Below are 9290 nucleotides of genomic sequence, written 5' to 3' on the forward strand. Positions count from 1 at the left end.
TGGTGGTGCAGCCCCTTTAGCAGCGGCTCTTTGGCGCCGTCACTATAATCCATCCCTGTCAGTCACAATTGTTGTTTTTCCCCTCAGCACTTTCACTTTCACCTTCACATTTCCCCATTATATGTATAGGGCCTAATTTCGGAGGCTCCAATCTCATGACGGGGGGACGCTAGCGAGATGTAAAGTGTGCAGTATTCTGCTCCTGTGGGTGGCCAAATTTCACCAAAATTGGGCAAGAACTGTGGATTTGTATAGAGCAGACTACTATAGAATTTGAGTTTTATATATATAGATGTGAATTATTCCTGCAAAGAAGCCACACTTAAAGGATATAGAACTATAAAGACAGAACTGTAACTTTGTCCAGATGTTGCATTTAGTAGGATATATCATTAGGCGCAATTAGTTTAGAGCATATTTGTACAAAGAGAGTAATCAGCAGAAACCCTTACCGCCATCTGGAGAACTTACTCTACTCCATTTAATGCTTTGGGGAATCATTTTGCTTGATAATACCACTTTTTCATAGGACACTTAGCATGTAGGCTACAGTTGTTGTCACTTACTTAATTTCTATAAGTATCCTTTAAAAGAGAATTGCTATCCAAACAAAACACAAAGGTAGAACAGGCAGTGGACAAAAATGGAAACATGAAAGATTGCTGATGGATATCCTAGCATTTCTTGCATCATATTTCTAAAAAGAAGTCTCATTTTAAGTTTTTTCTATAATTTCATATCAAAGTTTTGTGGTTATTATAGATGAGACATGGTTTTAGAGGTATGATAGGAAGATAGTTCAATCAATAACATACCTGAATCCACTAGTATTCCAGGCCCAATAATATGCACTGTAATGTTATTTGCTTGGGTATCCCAAAATGTAACATACAAAGGCATGCATGCTATATTTGGGGTACTCTGCTCTTCTGTTATGATGACAACTTGACTTTAACTTATTTTAACATAACTTTCTAACACTTGCCATTGTTTTTATGTGTCATTAGTAAAGGCTTTAGATAAGTATTAACAGTCCTTCCCATCTAGCATATGGATGGAAAAACACTAGGAAAATGTAATCGCTGTATCCCACAACATTCTGAAAACTTTCCAACTCTCCAATTTTGGTGGGGGAGGGAGCAGTCTGTGTAGTCTCTTTTTATTTGAATTAAAGGGGTTTCCATGAGTTTATCAATATCTGATCAGTGAGGGTCCAATATTTAAGATCCTGACAGATCAGTTGTGCATTGCTGAATTGCTAATAATGACCTGAACTATGAATAGGTCAACAATACTGATACAATGTCCGATAAGTACTTTTGATCAATCAAACAACCCAATCAACTTTAGGACACCCTTGTGTATTCAGAGAACTAAGTACAGATACAATACTAAATTTGGCAAACTGCTAAGAATGCATCAAAATTTTTAAAACTCTTTACAAAGTAGCCAAAAACTAAATAAAAGATTTTTTACATTCTCTACTGCCTTTGAAATGGAAGCTAAATATTGCATAAAAACAAGATTAACCCCTTCCCGCCGATGGCATTTTTTGATTTTCGTTTTTGACTCCCCTCCTTCTAAACCCCATAACTTTTTTATTTCTCCGCTCCCAGAGTCATATGAGGTCTTAATTTTTGCGGGACAATTTTTTCTTCATGATGCCACCATTAATTATTCTATATAATGTACTGGGAAGCAGGAAAAAAATTCAGAATGGGGTGTATTTGAAGAAAAAATTCATTTCTGCGACTTTCTTACGGGCTTTGGTTTTACGGCGTTCACTGTGCAGCCAAAATGACATGTCCCCTATAGTCTGTGTTTCGGTACGGTTCCAGGGATACCAAATTTATATGGTTTTATTTACATTTTGACCCCTAAAAAAAATTCCAAAACTGTGTTAAAAAATTTTTTTTCTAAAAGTCGCCATATTCCGACGGCCGTAACTTTTTTATACATAGGTGTACGGGGATGCATAGGGCGTCTTTTTTTGCGGGGCCGGGTGTACTTTTTAGTTCTACCATTTTCGGGAAATGTTATTGCTTTGATCACTTTTTATTCAAATTTTTATCAGAATTAAAACAGTGAAAAAACGGCGGTTTGGCACTTTTGACTATTTTTCCTGCTACGGTGTTTACCGAACAGGAAAAATATTTTTATAGATTTGTAGAGCGGGCGATTTCGGACGCAGGGATACCTAACATGTATATGTTTCACAGTTTTTAACTACTTTTATATTTGTTCTAGGGAAAGGGGGGTGATTTGAACTTTTAATACTTTTTATATTTTTTTTATATTTTTTTTTACTTTTTTTTTATTTTTTTTTTGCATTTATTAGACCCCCTAGGGGTGTTGAACCCCAGGGGGTCTGATCACTAATGCAATGCATTATAATGCTAATGCATTGCAATGAATTGCAAAAAAGCATCATCTCTTTTGCAGGCTGTATACACCAGCCTGCAAAAGAGAGAATTTGCAGACCGGCTGGGAGCCTTTAACAAGGCTCCCGGCTGTCACTGCAACATGACGTCGGCCCTGGAGCATGCTCCAGGAGCCGGCGATCTTTGCCAAAATGGCGGCGCCCATGCGCCGCCGGGAAAATGGCGCCTCCGGCGCCTTTGACAGCAGCGCCGGAGGGGTTAATGCCTCCGATCGGTCCGGGGACCGATCGGAGGCATTAGAGCCGGTTGTCTACTGCTTAAAGCAGTAGACACCCGGCGGCTATGACGGCCGCCCGGCTCCCGGGCGGTCGCCATAGTTACAGACCCGACACGCGCCGTACTATTACGGCGCATGTCGGGAAGGGGTTAAAATAAGAATTAATCCCACATCCAACAATTAAAGGCTTATTATATAAAATTATACAAAAATAAATTCATGCCTGTCATGAAAAAGGAGTTAGAAACAAAAAGGGTACCCTAATTAGACTGGAATGAGAGCTAAAACATAACTTTTATTATGACTAATTAAAACACAATAACCGGTCCCCCCTCCATAAAAGACAAGGGATAGGTTATTTAATGAATAGATACCAACCCACCCTTTGATATTCCAACAAACAAAAAGGGGTGGAGAGTTCCCAGTGTACTCCGTATTATTGCCCTAGTGATACAACTAACTGGCAATTAGATTATAACAGAGCTGTGGGAACACCCAACTCCATACCCCTTTATACACTTCAGATAGAAATGTGCCTATTGTGTAGCTCAAAGTTCACCATAGGTATGGTCGATATGTAGTGCATACCACTAAAAATCGGAGTCACGCCATAATAGGTGGCTATAGGTCGGTCTATTAGAGCTCCCTGTGGTATGAATAGAGACAGACTCCTATCCCATATGGCGTTCGGCTACACTAACCGGCAACTGAGTCTCTCGACAATTATAGATTGAAGCCGAGAGCTCTATATCTGTGATGTACTGTTTCTAAATTTTTCTACGTGTTTCGTTATAAACTTCTCAGGAGAGTGATGTCAATCATTGTTAGAAGCATCAAAAATAACAAAAGCTGCGGTAAAAACCACAATTCCTGCAGCCCAGATGGGCCACAGTACTGAAGCGAGTCCGACTCGTGAAAAAGGGAAATATATCGTTAATATCCAGTTAGAAGAATCTTGGTGAATGTTCTGTATTTATCTATCTTAAAAGAAGCTTAGTTGTCAAGTAGATGCTAAAATCTGTACAGGCACCCAATAAGAGGGTCAGCAAAGTCTGAATATATCTAGAACATGCATTGTTAAGATAACCTTAATAAGTGCTCTACAATCAATAAAACTAGATTTTATTTTCTTTGTATTTGCTTTAGAAAGTTTCTAAAACTAGTTGAGAGCAGGTCTGCAAAAGGAGCCTATTTTTAACCTGAAAAACTTAGATGGCAGCTATGATTAAATACCCAGTATTGAGAAGAAGGAACAAAAATGAACACCAGTTACTGTATGCCGCAAGTAGTATTTGTGGGAGACATTGATTAGAAAATGTTACATTAGATAAATAGATGGATCAGCGTGAGCTGCACTCAGTGTCACAGTTCTTAGGATATAAATGCATTTAACGGTACCCGTAAAATCACGTCTTCATTTGACACTTGTACACCTCATTCTCTAGGGGTAAAGAATATGAAATGAAATTATACGCTTTATGTGTAGCATATCCTAATTCATCACACTTGTAACCAAACAATGGATAATGAAAGTGTGACATATTTTTTGTATGTGTATGTAAAATCTGATGTGATTTTTAAGTGCAGCCCCAAGAAGGAAGTATTGTGGTAACTTTGGAACTTGTCAGTTACTCATATGATTTTGGCAGATTTAGGAGGAACCTGGCAGTTACATTACACCGCCCTTTCTGATGGCAGTATAAACTGTGACAATCCTGCTTATTCCAGTATGTGTATTTATGTAGCAGTTTTTGAGAACATATATTAAACTTATAAGCATCCTGATTATTTCTAGAGAGATGCTGATCCATGTTAAATGTCTACATAGTCTATACAAGACCCCGGTTAGATTATTGCAAATGAGAAAAATAGCTAGTGATGTATGGATTCAACGTTGCGACTGAAGTGGCACCTTATATCATATGGCGTTTGTGGCTCTTCAGTGCTTTAGGGAAGAGGTCCAACACTTCCTGAACACTAAAGTTGGTCTACCTGGTGTCTGCACCCTTCAGGTCAGTCTTTTGGATTAGTTAAGAACATTGTGCCCATTTAATATGGTAGAATTTACAGGCTACTCTTATTCTATGCAAGGAAAACTATATTGTTGAGCTGGAAACCCCCTAAGACGTGCTCTCTTACAATGGTGCAACTGGTAGATGAAATATCTCATAACACAATCTCACTCACAGACAGAGGTACCCTGGAACACTTTCTGTTAATCTGGGACCCTTGGATTAAGGCACATATGGCTATTTCCTTGCCCCTGTCCTAGAACCTTCCCATCAAGGTGGAATGTATATGTGAATGTATGGGTATGCGTGATGGTGCCATAATGTCTCAACAAATTCAGGGAATGTACAATACACAATATTTTAAATTCATTTCTGTTGTTCAGTGTCAATGTTACTTCCATTTTTTCTCCCTATTTCTTGGCACCATGTGCCCGTATTGTATATACAGAATTTTCTATTGTAAAAAACTTGTAACCATTGTTGCCAGTGACGGCCAAAGGACTCCAAGGATATTCATTAAATACATTCTTCCTCCCCCACCCTACAGTCAATCTATCAGTAGCTGGAGGGCAAAAGAAACGGGCATAACTTGAATATCATTAGACTCTTTGCTGTCAGCATTAGCCTCATGTGATTTGCAATTTGGCAAAAACTGCTGCACAACTAAAAATATAGTAAGTGGCAGACCTCAGTCTATCTGTGTGCCTATCTCTAGTTTAGACAACTCTCAGAGAACACTGCTTATGATAGTTCCCCTGCCAGTGATGGTATGTTACTACCCCTGATAAAAGACATTTATGGTTTCCTGAAACATTTTTTGCATTGCCCTTTTGTACTCTTCCAGTACCTTATTGAATAGGTTTTATCAATAATTATAATAGGGTTACTTTCTGTGTCATCGCTTATTTTACTATGATTTAATCATGTATGCCTTTTATTCAGATTTACTGGCTTTGCTGTCTGTTGGGTTAGATTTTATAGTGTATAGCCAAACTTTTAGGGAATTGTCTGTTTAGAAATTCCCCAGCAGCTGCTTCTGAAACCTGGAAGTAAGGGAATTACAGAGACAGTGAGTCGACCGAGCCCCTGTCCCTACCTATTTGCTTCAACTACCCTAGGCAGAGGACAAATGGGTGGCAGTCCCTTCCTACAAAGCAAGTGATGCACAGAACAGGAGAAAACAACACAACAGATAAGAGAAGTCAGCAAGCCAAGGTTCAAACCAGAGAGACAAAACAGTACCAAATAGCAATCCAAAAGAGTAGTCAACAAACAAAAATGCAGAGGCGAGTAATACAATACAATTGCAAGGGGAAATGCTTAGCAAGGTCAGAAACACAATAAGCAGAATATGTAAACAGCCCAGATTAATAAATAAATGTTCAAAGATATAAATTTCCTCGCTTGCAAATAGCAATAAAATATATACGGGACTCTGCTTCTTGTGTTTTCTTTTTAAAACATAACTTTTATTGGATCATCAAAGTCTTTGACAGAGATTAAAAATTGGAAACAAAATCCTTGGTTTACAGGCAGGGAAAGGAAGCCTACGCGTTTCGGAGAATACTCTCCTGAGCCATGACAAAGCCATGGATTATCATGAATCCTTCATAGACTTTAGTCTATTGACAGATCCGTGAAAATGGACCAAAATTATACATCATATTTTATGATTGGCTATCAAAAAACCAGACACGAATAGACACAGTGAAAATAATGTGTTCTAAAAATGGTCGTATGCATGAGGCCTAACACACATACATTTCTTGCTATAATGCTATATTCACATGGCTATGTCTTTCTCATAAATTGGTCCATTCTTAATGGCTGCTTTGCATCCATTATGCATCCTTTCCATGTCCCTTTGATCAGTATTGACAGCTTAGTGTCATCCATTTTGAATCTGTTTTTAACAGACCATTAAATAACAATTGACCTTCATTGATTTTTTTTCTCCACCCCACTGATCTGTTTTTAACAGTCGGCAATCCATTTATTTGTTAAAAACAGACACATTGATTTCTATTGGATTTATCAATACAGGCAAACATGAACGTGCTCATGACTGTTTTTTCTGTCTGTCAGATATACAGACATGTGAATATACTCATTCACTGTTATTGTCTTAAACACTGTGATGACTGTTAAAAACTCAGCACTGCAGTTTTTCATGTGAATAAGGCCTAAAACAGTGGTTCTCAACCTTTCTAATGCCGTGACCCCGCAATACAGTTCTTCATGTTGCGGTGACCCCATTCAGTTTGGAACACGCGTCCATAACAGCATGCGTTCCAGCTGAATAGTGCTGCTGCAGACAGTAGCGTGGCTTCTCAGTGGCTAAAGCCATCAGAAATATGTATTTTCTGATGGCTTTAGGCATACCTCGCAACTTTTGAAGATTAGAAAGAGGGAGGAAATATGTGGTGCGCGAATTTAGCTCTGCCCACTTTTATGTTGACTCCACCCTTTCTCATTCATTTTTCATGTGCTCCTACACAGTATAATCCTCCTACAGTCACCCATACATTATATGTCCCCCCGCCATCTCTCCCCAGTTTCATATAACCTCTTCATCTGCCCCCAGTTTCATGCCCCCCCTCCATCTCTGCCCCCAGTTTCATGTCCCCCCATCTCTGCCCCCAGTTTCATGTCCCCCCATCTCTGCCTCCAGTGTCAAGCCGTACCCCCCCTTCATCTGACCACAGTTTCATGTCCCCCATCTCTTTCCCCAGTTTCATGTTCCCCCATCTCTGCCCAGAGCTTCATGTCCCTCCATCTCTGCCCCCAGTGTCATGCTGTCCGTCCCCCTTCATCTGCCCCTTCATTATGTTCCACCTTAATGTTTAAAACAGAAAAAAAAAAAAAAACACTTATACTCACCTTCCAACACTCCCCCAGCCGCTCTCTCCGCAGTCTCGCTCATTCATATAGTTGTAGCCACGGTGTGACATCATCACATCGCGGCTACACATACAGAAGCCGCAGCACAGAGTTAAAGCAGGAGATGGCTGTGACAGCTCCTGCTTTAATCGCTTGTGTTTTTAACTCATCGGCGTCCTTGGGGCGCCGATCAGTTGAAACCGGGACATACCTTCCACCGACCAGGACGGTTGGGAGGTATGTGGCGACCCCTATGTTTTGGTCGTTCGACCCCATCCGGGGTCACGACCCACAGGTTGAGAACCGCTGGCCTAAAAGTTTTGTCTCGCCTTCTACAAAGGTTAAAATAAATGTGTTTTTTTGTAATATGCTTAGGAATTTTCTTCTTATCTATGTCTCTCCCATTAAGATGCAATCAAAGGAAACAATCCTTGCAGGCCAGAAAATGATGAGTCTATAATGTAACTGCCAAATAACATATAACTAATGTCCTGAGGAGCCATGCTTAGTAGTCCAATGTGCTTTCTGACTTGATTGACCTCCCACAGGCCAGGATTTGTAATTACATGTCAGTCCTGGCAGCATCTATAGTGTGTGCCGAGAAGCAAAGTTTACTAGCCTTGTCTTTATCTGTACAAGTTTAGGAGCTGAACATGTTATGTCAGGTTTGTAAAACTTATAACTAATAACTTCCATGGGTTCATATGTGTTATTAGGCTAGGCTGTAGGTGATTAAAGGGGCTCTATCAGCAAAATTGTGCTGTATGAGCCCCACATATGTGTGAATAGCCTTTAAAAAGGCTATTCAGGCACCGCTAATGTTATTTTAACACCCCCCCCCACACACACACACACACACACACTTTAAAATAAAGTGCACGCTCTGGATTTGAACCAATCTGGCAGGAAGAATAGGATGATGAAGCCGGTGAAGAGCCAGGACCGGAGGGCGTCGCCAAAAGAAGAAGAAAGAAGAGGAAGGCGTGCCAGAAGATGACGTCGGACCGTGCATCACCGCCCAGTGTTCACGATAAGTATAATTTACATATATGTTTTTATCGTTTTATTTAAAACCGGGGGGGGCGGGGGTTGGTTAAAATAACATTAGCGGTGCCTGAATAGGCTTTTTAAAGGCTATTCACACATATGTGGGGCTCATACAGCTAAATTTTGCTGATAGAGCCCCTTAAATAGGAATCAGCCCATCTAGAAGTGTTTAATTGCTAGAACCCTGAAAACATTCTAGTATATTCTGTAGCATACACTGTCTATCAATAAGTATTTGGACACCTGTGGTAGAATAGAAAAACAACATTTATTCATATTCAATAGTTGGTAGAACCCAGCAGATGCTTCCTTACGTATGATATTGATCGACACAATACTCCCGGATACCTGGTGATACTCCTGGTGTATGTGAGCCATCAGTTGGGTGCGGTTTCTCTGGCCAGCACTCGTCGGTCTCTATCTCTCAGTTTCGTGGGTCTGCCAACTCGGCGCACATTCCAACAATCACCATTCACCTTCCACTTCGTAATCACATAGGCCACTGCCGATTTTGGGTAATTCAGTTCACTTGCTATGTCACTTAAGGATCGACCATTTCTGTGGTACCCCACAATTACCCCTTTCTCAAAATCGGACAACTCTGCACTTCGTGGCATCTTGCATGCGACTAATGCCAATGCACCAATGCCAATGCTGTTTCCTATTTAACGGCGGGAGGCATGACATACATCA

The sequence above is a fragment of the Leptodactylus fuscus genome, chromosome 1, assembly GCF_031893055.1.
Source record: "Leptodactylus fuscus isolate aLepFus1 chromosome 1, aLepFus1.hap2, whole genome shotgun sequence".
NCBI classification, from domain to species: domain Eukaryota; kingdom Metazoa; phylum Chordata; class Amphibia; order Anura; family Leptodactylidae; genus Leptodactylus; species Leptodactylus fuscus.